Source organism: Phaethon aethereus (assembly GCF_964289735.1).
Source record: "Phaethon aethereus genome assembly, chromosome: 3".
NCBI classification, from domain to species: Eukaryota; Metazoa; Chordata; class Aves; order Phaethontiformes; family Phaethontidae; genus Phaethon; species Phaethon aethereus.
In genome coordinates this window covers 26,588,450-26,608,926 of record NC_138576.1, presented here as the reverse complement: position 1 = coordinate 26,608,926, position 20,477 = coordinate 26,588,450, and positions in this window count along the sequence as shown.

Below are 20,477 nucleotides of genomic sequence, written 5' to 3'. Positions count from 1 at the left end.
GAACATCTTCCTTGAAGGGATACCTTTCCTTCACACCCGACAGGAGTCGTCTCCAGAGGCTGAGGACTCAGGCACCTTTTCCAATTGCTTGTCAATGCCCCCTTCTCTATAAAGGCATCCCAGCTGCTTGACTTCCCTACCCTCTAATTCCAGGCTACTGGCCCCATTATCCCAGCATCGGAGCAGCCAGGTGACAATGTGCTCACCTGGACGACGGCTGAAATCCTTTCGCATATCTCGCAATTCACTCAGGGATTGAGATCGGGTAGTTACCGTCTCTTTTATGAGTTCTTCCTCTTCCTCCTCTTCAAGCGATGACTCGCTCTCTTCCCTCTTCCGTCCTTGTGATGGCCCTGCTTCAGAGCACTCTGCCTCCTCACTCTCTTCCTCTGGCTCCTTCTTAGCAGGATCTTCCTCCTCCCTTACTAAACGAGCTGACTTCCGCTTCCAAGATTTCTTCTTTTGTACAGGGGCAACTGATACCGGGATGGGCTGGTCCTCTGGTTCAGCTGCAACAGTCTGAGTAGCTACAGTGCCTGTTGCAGGGGTTGGAGTAGTGACAGTGGCCGCCGTGGGGGTTGGAGCAGTCACAGTGCCTGCCACAGGGGTTGGAGCAGTCACAGTGCCTGCCACAGGGGTTGGAGTAGTCACAGTGCCTGCCACATTGCCATCAGACCCAGAGAGCCTCTCTCCCCTTTGCACAGTGTTAAATAGAGCTCGGTAGGCATGGGCCAGGCCCCAGCACATGGCAATGATTTCTGTCTCCTTGGAGCTGCCAGGCTGACAGCATACTTCTTCCAAATATTCTGCTAGTTTATCAGGATTCTGCACTTGTTCGGGAGTGAAGCTCCAAAACACCGGAGGTGCCCACTGCCCCCGGCATTTGCCCATGCTGTTCCACACGCCCTGCCATTCATAACTATCCAGCCTTGAGGCAGATCTCCGGGTGATATTCTTAAATCGCTTGCCAACCTTAGACAAAACCGAAACAATGTTCCCCAGAAGTAACAAACAAGTATTATAACTACCCAAGGGTATTCCAAATACGGAAGAATTATTGTGATGAAGGAGGAAACGTCATGATAGAGGGTAGCAAAGGTACCACTCTGCATTTCCTCCACAGAAAGCCTTTCAGAGGCAGAAGTATAATTGCTAATCGTCTCCACAAGACTGTAGCCAAAATACAGTAACGGCTTTAGTACAGAGCTCAGATGATACCACATTAAGCTCAAGGTCAGTGCTCTAAAAACAAAACTCGCAGGCGAGACATTACTAATCATCGCAGAGTGCAGCAGCCCGCAGAAACCAACACTGATCCTTAACATGTACAGCAAAGACGAGAGCATGATGCAAATCAAACTGATATTGTGACCTGCAACCGTTATTATCTCAAGCCTCGTGCCCCACGTTGGGCGCCAAAAAGGACTGTCGTGGTTTAGCCCCAGCCGGCAACTAAGCACCACGCAGCCGCTCGCTCACTCCCCCTCCCACAGTGGGGCGGGGGAGAGAATTAGGAAAAAATCCTCATGGGTTGAGATAAACACGGTTTAATAGGACAGAAAGAAAGAAGGGAACAATAATGATAATACCAACAAAGGAATGTACAAGAAGAAGTGATGCCCAATACAGCAATTGCTCACCACCCAGTGATCGACAGCTTGTCCCCGAGCAGCGATTTCCATCCCCCGGCCAACTCCAGTTTATATACTGGGCGTGACGTCGTATGGTAGGGAATATCCCTTTGGCCAGCCTGGGTCAGCTGTCCCGGCCGTGTCCCCTCCCAGCTCCCCATGCACCCCCAGCCTGCTCAGCAACAACCCAAAACATCAGCACATTATCGACATTTTCTCATCCCAAATCCAAAACACAGCCTCACACTAGCTGCTGTGAAGAAAACCAGCTCTATCCTGGCTGAAACCAGGACACAGAGTTGTCAACAATAGCTGGAAAAGCATTGAACTATCTTCTGTGATTGAGCATGCGTTTTATATTTGGCATTACTGAAGTTGCTTTTCCTTTACTTTGAAGTTAAAATTACAGAAATGGGAATTGGAGACTGAATCCTTGAAATAAACTTATCCACTCCACTTTGTAGTAAAGCAGAAGATGTGATTAACTATTTATCTGTCTCTTTTCCTTAGAGAAGCTCATAAGCCATTCTTTTCTTTTCTTTTTTTTTCTTTCCTTTTTTTTTCTTTCCTTTTTTTCCCATCACAAAAAAGAGTGCAAATTTCCCAGAATTTTAGCCATCAAAGCCAGTAAGTTGAACATAACTATGTTATGCTGAAGTGGGATGCTGAGATAATGAGTAGAGAAGTAATTCCATTATGGCATGTTGTCTTTCAAAATTAGCCAAAGGGTGGGAGTATGGAATTTGTTTTTTCTTTAGCAGAGTATGTAAGACGAAAAGATAGTAAGAGCTCCTTTCAGCTGATAACCAGACTGGTTTGCAATTGATCTGAACATTTCTGAACTACCTCACAGTCTCCCTCATGCTAAGAGGTATAATAAAGACTAAAGCTAGGTAAAGCTAGGTGTCCATTTACTTATGACTTCTGACACATTTTATATGAAAGCCTTGATTGCTTACCACCCCTGAAGAAGTGGTTACTGATGATGTGGAAAGTTGAATTAAAATTTATTGTGAAAATTCATAGGATAGAGTGGGTATATGGCACTATCTTAAAATTTCAGAATATTTCAGAATTTTCCTATGATACACAGAGGACATTTCCAAGGTCAACATTAGTAGATTTTTATTTTATTTTTTAAATATTGAGAAAAATAAAATAGAAAACAGTTAAGGATGATCAAGACTAGAATTCTGTACTTCTGGGACTTCACAGTCCATTCATTCCATACATCTGGAGTATTGTGCAAATTGATGATTTCTTCTATTTTTTTGTGTCTTATGTAAGCACGAGAAGTTTAAAATCAGTTCTACATGTTTAGGAAAGAAATTTGGAAGGTAGGCAAGATCCAATAAAACATTTGATATGATATACTGAAGTTGGTCATTTGATACTAAAGATGCATTGCTCGTTCTTGCATATACCAGGAAAATACAAACTGACTTAGTACCTACCCAAAAGTGTAAAGAGGGGAAAGATTGCTATTGGCTGTGGGGAAAAAAAAAAAAAAAAAAGCCAAGGATTACTGATGAATGAATTAGTTAATTTGAAAATAACTGTGTCAAAGTACAAGTTATGCTGTTCTGCAGATCTGTTAATCTGTGCAAAGTAAGGATGTTTGAATCAACGAATTTGGGAAACCATGTTTTCTTTCCACCTTGCTATGCAAAACTTTGGATCTTAGTGAAGGTAAATTAAAGTGTCACATTGGAATCAGGACTGATAGCAACTGAGTCTAGAATTCCTCCATGCAGACTAGCATAAAATACTGAAGTATTAAATTACTGTTTCATATGCATTTTCTGCTTATTCTATAGCAAAGTTTCGAATAAACATTAGTAGACTCTATGAAAATTCAGCTAAGATGCAGAATAATGTCTTCTACATGTAGGAATTTCTGAAAGGACAGTCTTTTTACAGTGATGAGTCTCCGAAAGAGCAAACCCAACATTTAAAAAGAATATTATTTGATGATTAGAGGAAATGATAGGCATTTTCTATGTTTACAGTGGCCTAAATTATTCTTTCAAGTAAAATCAACAAGGAATAAGTGTTTTGTTTTTTTTCTGTTTGAATTTAAAACTGTAATACTCTCTTAAAAAAACGAGGGATCTCTTTGGGACACTAAGAAGGTTAACAAAAGCTTTGCAGGCCAGAACAAGCATCATTTACTGCACTCTGCGAACTTGTACTGCTGAGATGACTTGGTAATGTGAGATAAATGCATGCCATATCATTAATTTCCATGTTTTTCAGTGTCTTCATTATGAAATATGAAAAAGTTGTACTTTATTCTTAGGCATAGCAGAACCTTAATGTGCATGTACTGTTAAAACAGTGACATTTGAAGGGAATCTCTTCCATAGCATGCAATCACTTCTTTTTCACTTCAGAATCATTGGTAACTTATATGGGATCCTTATGTGAATCAATTCAGTTTTTACAGTATGCAAAAGGAGATGACAGAGCAGCTGTTCCTAACACCCAGAACTGCTCCTCCCAGCGCTCCCTGCCACATTTCAGCCCTAGGAGACCCTATACCATTCTCACAGAATCATAGAATAGTTTGTGTTGGAAGAAACCTTTAAAGGTCATCCAGTCCAATCCCCCTGCAAGGAGGGGTCCAAACCCAAGACCAACCTCCCCCATTATCAACTAGACCAGGTTGCTCAGAGCCCCATCCAACCTGACCTGGAATGCTTCCAGGGCTGGGGCATCAACTGCCTCTCTGGGCAACCTCTGCCCTCATTGGGAAATATTCCTTCCTTCTATCTAGTCTAAACCTACTCTCTTTTAGTTTAAAACCATTACCCCTAGTCCTGTTGCAACAGGACCTGCTAAAAAGTCTGTCCCTATCTTTCTTATGTCCCCTTTAAGTTCTGGAAGGCTGCAATAAGGTCTCCCCGGAGCCTTCTCTTCTCCAGGATGAACAACCCTAACTCTCTCAGCCTGTCCTCACAGGAGAGGTGTTCCATCCCTCTGGTCATTTTTGGGGCTCTCCTCTGGACCCACTCCAATAGGTTCATGTCTTCCCTGTGCTGAGGGCTCCAGAGCTAGATGCAGGAATCCAAGTGGGGTCTCACCAGAGCAGAGTAGAGGGTCAGAATCCCCTCCCTCGACCTGGTGGCCATGCTGCTTTGGATGCAGTCCAGGATAGGGTTGGCCTTCTGGGCTGCGAGCGCACATTGATGTCTCATGTCTGGCTTTTCATCCACCAGTACCCCCGAGTCCTTGTCAGCAGGGCTGCTCTCGATCCCTTCATCCCCCAGCTTGGATTGATACCAGGGGTTGCCCTGACCCAGGTTCAGGACCCTGTACTTGACCTTGTTGAACCTCCTGAGGTTCACACGGGCCCATTCCTCGAGCTTGTCCAGGTCCCTCTGGAGGGCATCTGTCCTGGTTTCAGCCAGGGTAGAGTTAATTTTCTTCATAGAAGCTAGCGTGAGGCTATGTTTTGGATTTGGGATGAGAAAATGTTGATAAGGTGCTGATGTTTTGAGTTGTTGCTAAGCAGTCAAGGACAGTCCAGCTTCTCATGCTGGCCTGCAGCGAGCAGGCTGGGGGTGCACGGGAAGCTAGGAGGGGACACAGCCGGGACAGCTGACCCAGGATGGTCAAAGAGATATTCCCTACCATATAACGTCATGCTCATTATATAAAGCTGGGACGAAGAAGAAGGAAGGGGTGGAGGGACGTTCGGAGTTATGGCGTCTGTCTTCCCAAGAAACCATTACGAGTGACGGAGCCCTGCTTCCCTGCAGATGGCTGAACACCTGCCTGCCCGTGGGGAGTAGTGAATGAATCCTTTGTCTTGCTTTGCTTGCGTGCGCAGCTTTTGCTTTACTTATTTAACTGTCTTTATCTCAAACCATGAGTTTCCTCACTTTTACTCTTCCGATTCTCTCCCCCGTCCCACCGTGGGGCAGTGAGAGAGCGGCTGCGTGGGGCTTAGTTGCCAGCTGGGGCTAAACCATGACAGCATCCCATCCCTCAGGCATGTCAACTGCACCACTCATCTTGGTGTCATCTGCACACTTGCTGAGAGTGCAGTCGATCCCACTGTCTATGTCATTGATGAAGACATTAAAGAGTACTGGTCCCAGTATGGATTTCTGAGGGACACCACTCCTCACCAATCTCCATGTGGATATTGAGTTGTTGACCACTACCCTCTGGATGTGACCATCCAATCAATTCCTCATCCACCCAACAGTCCACCCATCAAATCCCTATCTCTGCAATTGCAAGGGAAGGATATTGAGGGGGACTGTGTCAAAGGTGTTCTCCTTCTTTTTCTCTTTTGCATATGTCCCACAAATGGACTAAGAATAGCAAACTAAAAAGTGATCAGGCAGGTTTTACAGAAAAGTCTTTCCAGGCAGCTGCTAGTGTTTTTTTACCCAAGAATTTTATTCGGTGGCAGCAGACTACTTTCAAGGGAAATTTTGGAGCCATTATTTCAACAGCATTTTGAATTTACTCTTAGCATCCGCAAAAGCCAAAATGTCATGATTCTGCCCATACCCCTGTCTTCCCTGAAGCCTCCTGGTGACTCTTCTGTTAAACCCTGTCATTTTCAAATTTTAGTTATGGAAATTTTGCCAGCACCTCTGTTGTTAAAAAGAATTTAAAATAGCCTGATTTGAAAATAGGTTAAATTCTGCATTAACGTGTTTGGTTTTTTTTTTATTTTGAAACCTTTGCAAAATCATTCAAGGAATGAAAAAACATAAATAAGATTAGTTTCTTTCTACAGACTACCAGAATGTAGCTCATAGCTACATGGACAGTTGGTGGACATTGCTGTGTTACACAGAATGGAGATAGCAGGACATGGTATAGCATGTATATAATTATTGTAAATTTAAAAAACGAAAGTATTTTCCAGAAAAACTGAAAACATTTAAAAATTATGGAATACATGCCCAGAAGGAACCTGAGGAACTTGAAATAGGATCCAGCATACCAAGACTGTAAGATGTTCATCCAGCCCCAACCCCATCAACGCTAGAAGATCCTCTGTCCTTTCAAAGACTCTTATCTTCACTGCATTCCTCTGGATTCCTTCCACACCATCTACCCTTTTCTTAGATGGGTCATTCTGTGCTTTCCTGAACTGCAGTGGAGGGCAGGAGTGCAGGTGCTCACTGCTGGGACTTGCTGTCTCTGTTATTCTGCACCCAGTGTTCCTCTCAGGACACCCCACATACTCTAGAAAAATTGTCACATTGTAAACTTAAACTGGGAGTAAACTTAAAATGGGAGTAAACTTTAACTTGGAATGAGGCAGTCCTTCTGCATCTTCCCTCTCTCTTTGTCCACATCTCTCTCCTCTGAGCTGAAAACTAATCTGCCATAAAATGTTATTTGTCACATGCATTGGTTCTTTGATATGGTTTACAGGATAGCTATACCAATGTTTTTCTGTTGCAAAAGGGAGAAGGATGTGGCAGCAGGAGAGGAAGACTATTCCTTACAATGGCATGACTGTTTTACGTTAGATTAAGATATTTATTGAACTACTTTTAGACTCCTATTATACTTACAACCTATTATTAGCCCCAAACTTTTTCTGTAGAGCTCCTTCCTAGCCAAGTTAGTCCCCATTTTGTCTTTTTTTTTCTTTTTAGTTTTATTTTAACTTACTAAATTCAGATTATTTCTTCAATTAAGCAAAACAATTCTGAAGGTAGTTGCCTTTGCTAAAGTGCTTCCTACTCAATCAACTTGCTGTTAGCCCAGGTTTTTTGTGTGCTCTCTCTTCCAGTGTTCAAGCTATAAGTGAAAACTCAGAATTTGATAGGTACAGCCTCCAAAGATAGCCAGAGACTACTGAACACTACCTTTGATAAATTTTTTTTTGCCCAGTCTTTTCATCATTGTAAGATAATTTTAGCTGCAGTGCATTTCCATAGTAGAGATATGAAAAATCTTTTGCTTTCCCTATCGACTCTACACTGTCAAAGAAGATGAGATGATTTTGACAGGGTATGCTTTTGTACTTTCTTTTGAGATGTTTCCTATCATACCTCCTTCAGGGCTAATTAAAGGATTGTTTAATACTTTTTCACAATATCTTCCTGGGTTCATTATATACAGTTCTACTTTTTCCTAATTCTGAAGAAAAAAGGCTACATTTACTGTTTTCCAGTCTTCCAGTGCTTATGATCCCCTCTGTCTCTCTCCCCTCAAGTTCTCTTAGATAATTAATTGCAAATGATGCAAAAAGGGATCACTTTCGCTACTTCCTTTAAAGCTGTGGATTAAAATCCATTGCATTTACTGTCTTGAATAAGTCTCATTGTTCTAAGTATTCTGTAACCAGTTCTTTCCTCTGCTGGCCTGAGTTACCCTATTATGAAGTCTGTGTTGCATGCATTGTTGCTATTAATCTTTTTGTCCGAAGGATCATACCAAAAATGCAGTGAATATTTTGACTTTACTAGCATTATTCATTATTTATTCACATTCCCTCTTAAATAATTAAACTATATTTTCCCTCACCTTACTCCTAATGAAATATAAAGGACTTTCTTTTCATATTCCTTTCTTCGTGCCTTGGTAAGTAGATCTTGAACCAGATCTTTTAGGCATTTTTGCCTACATTATTTTCTGTTTATTTAGAATCCCCCTCATTCATGCGTTAATGTTTCTGCTGTTTCTGTGCTGCTTTGTTATCAGTTTATTGAGGACCTCTGAATGGTGCTGTGGGGTCTTCTGCTTTATTTATTTTCTCTTCTGCATCTTACATTGCCACTGCCTGTGGTACTGCCTATTTAGAAGACGCAAACTCACTTACCATTCTTAGAATCATAGAATCTTCGGGTTGAAAAGGACCTTTTAAGGTCCAACCCCACTGCAAGGAGCAGAAACATCTTCAAATGGACCAGGTTGCTCAGAGCCCCATCCAACCTGACCTGGAATGTTTCCAGGGATGGGGCATCTACCACCTCTCGGGTGGTAGCGCCTCTGTGCCAGTGTTTCACCACCCTCATTGTGAAAAATGTATTCCTCCTATCTAGTTGGTCTGCCCTCTTTTAGTTTAAAACCATTACCCCTTATCCTATTGAAACAGGCCCTGTTAAAAAGCCTGTCCCCATCTTTCTTATAATGGCATTTAAGTACTGGAAGGCTGCAATAAGGTCTCCCTGGAGCCTTTGCTCCTCCAGGCTGAACAACCCCAACTCTCAACTCGTCCTAATAGGAGAGGTGCTCCATTCTGCTGATCATTTTCGTGTCCCTCCTCTAGACCCAGTCCAATAGGTTCATGTCTTTCCTGTGCTGAGGGCTCCAGAGCTGGACATAGGACTCCAGGTGGGGCCTCAGCAGAGCAGAGGGTCAGAATCCCCTCCCTCGACCTGGTGGCCATGCTACTTTGGATGCAGCCCAGGAGACGACTGGCCTTCTGGGCTGCAAGCGCACATTGCTGCCTCATGTCTGGCTTTTCATCCACCAGTACCCCCAAGTCCTTCTGGGCAGAGCTCCTCTCAATCCCATCATCCCCCTAGATTGATACTACGGCGTGCCCTGATGCAGGAGCAGGACCCTACTCTTGACCTTGTTGAACCTCCTGAGGTTCACATGGGCCCATTCCTCGAGCTTGTCCAGGTCCCTCTGGATGGCATCCTGTCCCTCAGGTGGTTCTGTGTCAACAGCACCACTCAGCTTGGTGTCATCTGCGAACTTGCTGAGGTTGCACTCCATCCCACTGTCTCTGCTGAGGGTGCACTCGATCCCACTGTCTCTGTCATTGATGAAGATATTAAAGAGTACCGGTCCCAATACAGACCCCTGAGGAACACCACTCCTCACCAATCTCCATGTGGACATTGAGTTGTTGACCACTGCCCTCTGGATGTGACCATCCACCCAATTCCTCATCCACCCGACAGTCCAGCCGTCAAATCCCTGTCTCTGCAACTGAGAGAGAAGGATGTTTGAGGGGACCATGCCAAAGGCCCTACAACAGTCCAGATAGATGACATCAGTAGATCTTCCCTTGTCCACAGATGTGGTCACTCTATCATAAAAGGCCACGAGGTTGGTCAAGCAGGACTTGCCCTTAGTGAAGCCTTACTGGCTGTCTCAAATCACCTCCCTGTCTTTCACATGCCTTAGCATAGCTTCTAGGAGGATCTGTTCCATGATCTTCCCAAGCACAGAGGTGGGGCTGATGGGTCAGTAGTTCCCAGGGTCCTCCTTGCTACCCTTTTTAGAAATGGGTGCAATGTTGCCCTTTTTCAAGTGTCCAGGGACTTCACCTGACTGCCATAAGTTTTTAAATATCATGTGGTGCATCTCATCAGGTGTCATAGATGTGTACATATTCATGTTGCTCAGGTGGTCTCAAGCCTGACCTTCTCTTACAGTGGGAGGAACTTTGGTCCTCCAGTCCCCATCTTGCAGGCCATCCCCTCAAGAGGTGTGGGAAGAGAGATTGCCAGTGAAGACTGAGGCAAAGAAGTCATTGAATACCTCATCCTTCTCCTCATCTATTGTTACCAGTCTGCCCATCTTGCTCACCATGCTTTATTTGACCTTCCTTTTCTGGCTGACATACCTATAGAAGCCCTTCTTATTATTCTTTGTATTGCTTGCCAAGTTCAGCTCCAGCCACACCTTGGCCTTCCTGACCTCATCCCTACAGAACTGGGCAGCATCCCTGTACTCCCCCCAGGATAGCTGACCCTGCTTCCACTGCCTGCGCATTTCCTTCTTGCCCTTTAGTTTGCCCAGTAGGTCTCCACTCAGCCATGCCGGCCCCTTGCCTTCCTTTCCTGATTTCTGACACCTGGGGATTGAGAGCTCTTGTGCTCTATGGAAAGCGTCCTTAAAGATCTGCCAGCTCTGTTCTGCTCCCTTGTCCCTGAGGGCAGTTTCTCACGGGGTCCTATTGACTAACTCCCTGAAGAGCTGGAATTTTGCTTTCCTAAAATTCAGGGTTCTGACTTTACTCTTTGCCTGCGCCATATCCCTCAGGACTGCAAACTCCACCAGTGCATGATCACTGCAGCCCAGGCTGCCTCCAGTCTTTGGCATCACCAATTAGCTCACATGCATTGGTGACCAAGAGGTTCAGTATCGCATCCCCTGGTAGGGCTGTCTATTACCTGGCTTAAGAAGTTATCCTCCATGCACTCCAGGTGTCTCCTGGATTGCCTACAGCTCACCATGCTACTTTTCCAGCACATGTCAGGGTGGTTGAAGTCCCCCAGAAGGACGAGAACCTGCGAGTGTGATGCCTCCTATAGCTAGAGTAAGAAGACTTCATCAGTAGGCTCCCCTTGATTGGGTGGCCTGTAGTAGACACCAGCAAAAAGGTTCCCTGATTCTTAACCAGAAGCTCTCGACCTGCTCGAGAGTATTTTTCAGAGACATTCCGTCACCTTCTATCCATTTCTTGACATAGAGGCCACACTTCCACTGTTCCTTCCTCGCCTGTCCCTTCTAAACAGCCTGTAGCCATCAATTACTCCTCATTCTTCTTTCTGTGTTCTCTTGATCCACCTTGTTATTTCTCTGTGTTTTAGTGATGAGTCACTGTGGACTCCCACCTTACTCTCTGAGCATTTGCTCCTTATGCTGGCCCTCAAAAATTCTGTTACAGAAAGATCTGTGTTTGTCCCTCATAAATGTGAAAGAAAAGGTAGAGAGATTAATTTTTCATTAAAGCAAATATATACAAACAGATAACACACTAGACTGGTACAAGTTACTTATTAAACTTATTTTTCTGTGTGAATGAGTTTTGATTTTGCTCACTCATTGATATTGTTTTATTGTAATATTGCTTATGGTCTACTTAGAAGTCATTTGCTCGGGGTATAGTGTTGTGTATCTTCTTCTAATCTACTTGCCTTGTTTAAGTCTCCAGTTACATGGTTGCTTGATTCTCAAATGCTTTTCAGGGCATTCCTCAGAAATTTCTTATGTACACACATTTTCATATTAGTTGTGGACACATCACTTGCATTTTTGGCATTTTTTAAAAATTAATTGGAAAGCAGTATTTTTTCTCTGAATAATGAAAGGGTTAATGGTTACGTGAATTGTTAAATAAAATCTTATTGTTTAAGTTTCACAACAAATGAAACATATGCCTTTATTTATTAAATGTCTGCTTGAAGACAATAGTCAAGCTTCCCTAACATGTATGAGAATTGTAATTTAACTGCAAAGTGAACTCTGCCAAAGCATTTGAATTATGTGTTACACTTGATTATTCATAAAAATATCCCTACATTCTTCATTACCCTTATTACATGAATCTGTCATGGTCTCATGTTACAGCAATTTCTTGCCTTTTAGAATCCAGTCTTTGAAATGCTGCCATAAAATTATCTTATTAGTCCCCTGTTATCTTCATTGTTGAATCCCTTTGGTAGCTTCCTCTGCATTTCAAGTTGGGTTTAATTTTCTCATATTCCAGTCTCTGACTTTTCCCTGCTTTCATACATTCTCAGCTATCTTAATCCAGCACCATCTAAATGTTCTCTTTGGTTTTTGATATTTATGTTTTCCTCCTGGAGCTCACTTACATCTTTGGTAAGCCAGCTTCCACCTTTCTCTTTGAAATTGTTCTTGCACCAGTGATAACATATCCATCAAACGAAGAAGTGAAATGAAAAAATGTCATAATCCTCTTTCTTGACAATCATGTCTTCCTAGTAAATGAAATATCATGTCAACAGGAATTTTATTTAAATGCTTTATTGATCACATGAGTTTTTAAGATCTCAAATAAATGCAAAGAATGGAAGGTTGCTGCAATTCTCAACAGAACAGAAATGCTATTTCGCAGTTCATAGTTTCAAGAGGATCTTCATATAAATAAATTTTCCTCTTTTTTCCTATCAAATGGACCAGATGTTTTCCATTACAACACTTGTATATCTCCAACTTGCTGGTGCCAGAAGTCCACTGAGGATAAGATTTTATTGGAGGAGGCAATGGCAGGCACCTATGCTGCATGGAATGAGTAAATGGCAGGCTTAAAATTGTAGCAAAATGCTGTGATGTTGGGCCAAACACCCAACAAAATGGCAATCTAGGGGGACTTGAAAACAAATCATATTGTTAATTCTTTTCCTGCCAGAATTTAGGATTTATTAATTTTAGAGGCAAAAAGCAGTATAGAATTACTTTTAAGTTCCACTCTAAAATGGGAACTCATGTTTTATGGCATTTCCTAGAGGTACATGGTCAACAGTTCTGGGGAGTAATTTTTTCATTTTTTGTTGTAAGACAACAGTAAATGGCTATTAGAAGTGACTCTATGATGGGGACAAAGAGTTATAGTAAGAATTAAATATTTGTTGTTGTTTGCTAATATCTAGCTTTGTTTTGAACTATGTGAGGAAGTTGTATTTGCTAGCAATAAAATATTCTCCTCCCTGCAGAAACTTTCAGTTATATAACTTGTAGTCTGATCCAGGTTACAGGGAAGTAAATGACAGTAGTTCCACAGAGGGCAATAACAGCAGGATACACCCAGTAATTCATACAACAGTCTGAGTACAGGCCCAGAGAGGAAAAGACATGGAGAAAAACATTTGTTTAAAAACTTTTATTGGTTCACACCTGACTCCGGTGCTCTTAGTAAAACTAATGCAGAGGCTGGCAAAGATAATGAAACCTATGAAAAAGTTTCTGGATAAGCCATGCACTTTCTCAAGTGCAGAGAGAGTTCAAGATTATCATTAATAGACTTGATATGTGAGTCTGAGAACTTTAGTAAGTAACAGAAAGTCTTCTGTGAGACCTGTGAGAGACAAGCATCAACAAGAGAAGAAAGTGGAAATACAACAGGAATGCTCTCATGAGACTCAGAGCTGATGTATGTAGATTCAGTACAGGGGTAATGTAAATTCAATACAGTTAAGTATCACAAAGATAAAATAGTAACTCATAGAATCATAGAATAGTTTGGGTTGGATGGGGCCTTTAAAGGTCATGTAGTCCAACCACCCTCAAAAGTGATCCTAACTAGGCTGGATTTGGAACATGGTACTTGATTTTAGATGACTTTTTCAAATGCCACACCAGAATTTGTGTTTTGGGTATTTGGAATATATATTAGGAAAAAGAATATAAGTGTTTTATCCATTTACAACTAAGTCCCTAATTACTAAAAGCTTGAAACTGCTCCCTGCCTTTAGTCACATTTGAAAAGATTTTTCTCTCCGGACAGCAGTTTTGCCAGCAAAAAACTGTTAAACCTTAGAATAATTCTTTTTGCCATTTCCTTCTTTGTCTAGTACTGGATTAAATACAGTACAAAATGTTAAGCTATGTGCATTTAAATTTAGGTGCTATTCTAAGACAAATATACATTCCAGCTGTAGAAAAATTCGTATTAATTAAGTTATAGCAGAGATGGTTGTGGCTGAAAGTGATTCAGTAGAGGTTTAGCCAATGCTGAAGATGCTCTTCTACTCTGATCTGCCCAAATATATTTGATTTAGATATCAGTTTTTATGGCCACAGAAATAACAATGGTTTGATATTGCTAAAGATCTTGAGGTTCTTGTTACATTTCAGCAAATATATGGTATTCAAATTCAGAGGGAAGCCTGCACAAGCATGTCCAAGAAAAGAATAGATGCTTCCTTTGGCTATGATCCTATATGACAATGATCACAGAATCACAGAAAGTCATTTACCTGATCTACTTCCCTCAAGTTTTAGGCCAATCCTGATATATGTTTGTTCCTTGAAATATTTAGAAATTAAATAGTGACCAAAGTATAATAATTACCTAACACTATAGTTACACAGGAAGTCTGAATGCTTCTCTAATACGTTTTGCTCAATAGTCAGAAGACATTGCTTTTTGTTTATTCATGAGAAGTCCTCCAACTCAGAATGTTGGTAAGGTTCCAGGCAACTCTGTACCTCAGAGGGACTCTCCAAAAAGACTGTCTGTTCCCATTGTAAAAATGAAAAGTGCCCAAGATCTTTCTAAAACAACTTAAGTGCAAGTTTTCTTTGCTTTAATTTACCACCGATCTCGAGAAATATTTCCCTGATACAACTTCTAAGTAAATGTGCTAATAGTATTCAATGTGACAGCGTAAGTTTCAATTTCTGGAAATAAAAATTTACCATTTATTTAGCATAGTGCTTATAGAACCTTTAGCAGCAATTCAGTTTTCAAAACTGTCCATTCTGGAAATATTTACACAGTTTTGTTGAGTGTGAAACATGTAGTCTGGTCTTCCTCTTCAAAGCGTCTCAGCCTTGCACCAGAAGATCCTTGGATGGATTGTGTTTCAAGCAGCTGTAGAAACCATTCTAGGAAAAAAAATCCCAAGTCGGAGGAAATACGGTTGTAAAATCAGGTGGCTTTTATCTTCAGTATTTGAATCAGCATCTGCTTATGCTTTTTAAAAACATTACTATTATCAGCGTTAGGAAGGCTGAAATTTTGGGGTTCTTCCTCATATATTGTGTGACCCCATAGCAAAATGCATTAACCTTTCCACCTACTGGCAGATACTGCCTTACTATGTTGTTTTTTGAGTAAAGCTGTGCTAGTTAATTACTTTCATATCAGTTTTCTGCCTTTTATCTTGAAATTCAGATGCATTTACAATCATATTATTGTTAAGATGTCTGGAGAAAGTGCAGGTATTTTAGTTACATGGGCAATATTGAAACCGAAGCTGTAAGACCAAGTTTCCCGTATTGCTTCATATGTACAAGTAATTTTTGGAAAATCTTTCAGCTTTGCTGCAGATATTGCAATAGGAATATTTGTAAGACCTTTTTGTGCATAATCCATCAGTAAATTTCTGGCAGATTTTATCTCAGTGAAGACATAGCAATGAAGCAAAAAACTGAGCATTTGCTCTGTCAGAGAGCAGAGTGGGTCATCCTAATTTGTCATTTTCGATGTTTTCAAACACACAAGTCCTGAGATGTCACCGAACTACTGAAATCGGCCTTGGTTTTCTTTCCAAAACTTACTTCTTTTCTCATTATGGCCTTAGCTTTAAAGCAATAGGATTGTAAAAAATACTTGGAGTTATTTTGAAGGACGTGCAGGATTTGAGGCTTTTAAGGATATATTTTCAATCATTTTTACACAAATAGGAAGTTAGCAACACAAATGTTCCTTCTTTTTTTTTATTTAAAGAAAAATATGAAAGCTAGGATTTTTATATAACCGAGGAATTATGGTTAACACTCAGCTGTCTAATATAATAGAGTTTCACTGTAAAATCAGAAACATTGCCAAGTACTGTTTGACTTTCTTTTCTTTTCCCCTTCATTTTCCTTATTTTTCTGTCTGCTACAGAAGTCTTTGATGGGGTCATTAATTTGCAGGGTGAAAAAAATTTCTCTAGCTATGGAGACAGTTAAAACAAATCTATTGTTGAAGTTTCCAAATTATATGAAGCTTAATACTGACATCTGAAAGAGGAGGTCAAAGAATCTAAAAATTGCACTTTTGGTGATTTGGATAACTTTAGCTACATTTGCACAGTGACTACTTGCAGTAAAACCAATTTTAAATAACTTTTGAAGCTTGATTTTTAGTTTTCATAGCTAAGACAGTAAGATCTGGAGATCACACTTGAAACAGTTTATAGGAGTTGGTGTTTGGCAAAACCGGCAAAATTCAAATCAGGTCAAGGTTATACTGGTACAGTAGTGCCTGGTTTGAAGATAGAGGCTTATGCTGTTGATTTAATATGCTAACTTCAGAAATTATATTCTGGATCAAAATTTTATTTTCAGACACACTTAATACTTCAGAGAATTTAAATCTGGGGATTTAACCTAAACTCCTTTAACCATCTTAAGGCATAGCTGAAAAGATAGTCAAAGAGCATCACTAATTCTAATAAATAAAATTCTTAAGTTTAAAATTTTTTCCTTATGCTGATGTGATACCAAATGCAGAGTTCCACTCTTTCCATGGTTCTAGTCCTTATTGCTGAAAATTTTGTTAGAGAAGCATGCTGTTGTTTCACTTGAAAAACACCCTTTTTGCTTTGCCCTGTATTCAGGGCAAACGCCTAACTTTCAAGATCACATTCAACAGAATAATGATCAGCTGTTCCCAGAAGCATTGTTCAGTTCAAGGCTAAATGTCTTTTTGTTCAGCATTTACTTTCGTATTAAACACAAACAGGAAATAGATGCCTGTTTCATATATGTTGTTTGGTATTTATTTCTCTCAGTAATCCAATGTTACTTTCTTTTCAATACTCTTATGTGCATAATGATAATAAATCAAGAAAAATCACAGTGCCACATAGAAAAATTAATTTAGGTGACTATGGTTCATTCTGTCCATGACCCAAATACATATCACAATCTGTTAAAATTTAAATGAGTTTAGAAAAAATCCCCCATACAAGCATGAAAGATGTGCAGAAAGGTGAAAAAAATCTTAGAAATTATATGCACTTTGCTTAAACAAGAATACTTACAATCTTCTATTGTGTAGACATGTCTCCTTCCTTTCTGTCTAATAGAGAACCCTGTTTTGAAATATGCCTTAGGATGGTTGTAACTTTACACACAGAAACAATGAATGTGACTTCAACAGACTTTCGTGCTTGATTTGCTCATTTGTAATGTCATCCTTCCCAATCATGCTTGTCTCTTCTGATATACTGCCCCTCATGAAAACGGTGAGCTCTGTAAATGTCTCTATAATGACTAGCTCACTGAATCCCTGGGACTTGATGGCAGCTACCATAACACAAATAATAAATAATAATAGTGTCTGTACATAGCTACGGCAAAGTCAGTGAAGAAATACACGTTCCTGGATATACAGAGATTCTAGTAACATATTGGATAGGGATCAAAACTTTCCCTGTATCACATAGCACTGTGTCAAAGCAGGAACTGGAACTCAGCTTCTGCAATCAGATCTGTATTGGAATCTTTACTGAGTTCAGTGAATCTCTGTGAGCATACTGATACACTTTTCCACATTTATTGAGTGAAATACTTTTATCCTTTGTAATCTGTGTAATTCAGTGATGTTACATGAACATCAACTACTCTCTTTTCTATAAAGTAATGATTAAGCAACATTGGGAGGCATCTTCTAAGTAATGTATTCTGAACTTTTAACACTATATGCTTAAATCCTATTCTTAATTCCATTTTATTTAAATACCATAACCTGAAATTCTTATGCCAGGATAAATATTGAAGAGGGCTGAATGAAATTTCAAGCAATGCCTGTCAACATTGCTTAAAGGTTTGACCCTGCAGATTCTGAACTCTTAACACCCTCATTAGAATAATTGTAATGACATTTGCAAGATAAAGTGATTGAAGGATCTGTGGTCTTAACTGTTTTGAATATGTGCTTCATTAGGCTAAAAGTCTAAACTGTTAGCATTGAGATGCCTCAACAGTAGTAATGTTCCATGTATTTTCATTTAGTAGTGCTGCGCCTTAATAAAAGACTTCATTTTGTAGCCACACTTCTGCCAGACATCTTTAACTTATATGTTTCTGTAGAAAGTTATAGTATTTAATAGAAACTGTCCTTGCTTTCAAGTTACCCTAGATTTAAAGTCACAGAAAGAAGTAATTAAACTTAATAGAAACTGCAACCTCTAAACAATGTTATGTGTGTGCCCATGTGCCATATTCTTAAACACTAAAATAACACCAGGATTAGAAAAGCAGTTCTTTAATTTCAAAGGTTTGATTGCCAGCAGTGAACTAGAAAAGGAAATGTTTTCAATACAAGACTTTTTATATGTACTGAATCCCTACATCAGACACCTTAATTTACATTTTGGAATCACTTTCTGTTCTGATTACTTGCTCTTACTGAGCAGTGAAAAAAATGTCGGATTAAAAAGTACAATAATAGAGCTATCTTGCCAAACTCATTGCATTCAGACAACTGCAAGGCTTCCTCCCCTCACAGTAATTTGACTGAGAATATATACCCACAGTGTTGAGATTTATGTACTGGGAATCGAGCACAGAATTATTCCAACAAAATTTCGAATTGCCTTTCAAGTCTAAAGCAGTGTTACTGTTGCTTAAATACCATTTGTAGGCAATAAGCAAACTACTGCTAACGTATTCGGGTTCAGTACTTTCACCCTACAGCAAGTGTGTTAACATACAAAACAACAGTAACTGGTCCTCTGGGAAGTTCAGTAGTCCAGTACAGCAGAGCAGTTATTTCTGGAAAGCTATTTTTATATATGGAACACTACTGGGCTGTGTAGGCTGCTGTAATATTTTGCTATTAGGTGAACACATTGAAAGATTTTAATTGGCATGTGATTTCAGCTCTCTTCCCAGGGGAATAGTGGTAACTTTATGTACTGATTCAGTTCATTGTACCAGTAGAACTGCTGTTAAAGGAAAACCAGCAGCTTGGATCTTTTGAAGGAGGATAATATGACAAATTTTCCAACACACAAAAAAAGAGAGAAGCCCCTGAGTACCCTTTAAACAGTGTGTCTTCTATTAACTTATTTATATATTTCATTTAAGGAATTTTTACAAAGATGATATTTTCCGTCATTGTGTATGCTGCCCATGGCCAGAATTGCCTTGACACAAAAAATGGCCCATTGTGAAACTTAAGTTTTTCTTGCAGACCACTGGATAGACCGATGTGGTAGCTGTCCCAAGGGATTCCTTTTCTTATGTTGAAATGCTTCTGCTCTTTGGACAGAAGAAGAGGATCTACTGTTTCCATCCTGGTGCAGGGACTGAGCTAGACGTGTGTGAAAGGAATACAGTTAATTTATTACTTCTGTCCTAAAAGTGCTTGTGAATGATGTGCAGGGTTAAACCTGAAACTCATCAAAAACCTATTGAAAGCCCTTAAATTAAGTCAAGCATGGTTTGACTTGCAAGATTGACACTTTCCTTGTTTTTTAGGCAAAACACTTTTTCATGCTGAACACAAAGGACAGGCAAGACACTTATGATGCTTGGTTCTTCAACAAAAATGAATAGATTCTGGCATTCAGGTGGCTGGTGATTCTGACAGTTTTGGGGATGAAAAAAATATCCTACATAGATAAAACGCTCCTTTAGATCAGATAACTTTTCTCTGCAGTCATCACATTAGGTGAACTGTTATGATTCAGTGAAATGCTGAAGCTATTTTTCATGTATCATGCCAGGCAGCAGTGCTATTTGTCTCTATTAGGACTCCCTGCGCAGCTTAACTAGGATGGCCGTTTACTCACTGTAGTGCTTATTGTGCTCAGTTGAGATAGTTAGTTCCTCCTTGCCTCCATTTTCTGCTTTTTCTTCACCTAAAATGCAAGTTCATCCCATAGTGAAATGTTACTATACATTGAGATTTGTGCATTTTATTTTTTCTAGATGTAGGAAAATAGAAAAATGCCACTCTTGAACTCAGTCTCTTCTTCTTAGGTGATTCCTGCTGCTTATATATTTGCAGTTCTTTAAACTCCCTCTCTTTAAACTGTGACTGCTTGTGCTGTGCCTCTTGTTAAGGTACTCTCTTGCTGACCTGTATTTCATTGCTTCCCTGTGCTTATTCTGTCTGCTTGTCACCTTTCCTTAACCCTGTTAGATTTACCTCACAACTTCTTCAGGGCTTTCTGTAAGTGCTTACACTGTGGAAACTGGGCTGTGTGCATAAAGCTCCCACGTACTTCCAGAATAGGTGGAATAGACACTTGCTATTCTAATGCAGGAATTTTAATCCAGTGATGGACATTATTCTGAACATGTTAATTATTACTAATAACAGCCAGTGCTCAATGGTGGAAAAATGGATTTCTTTCTGTAACTTGTTACCACTGTCTACTCATTATCATGACAACCGATGAAGTTGGGATCTTAGAGGCAGTGTCAAATCAAACTGTA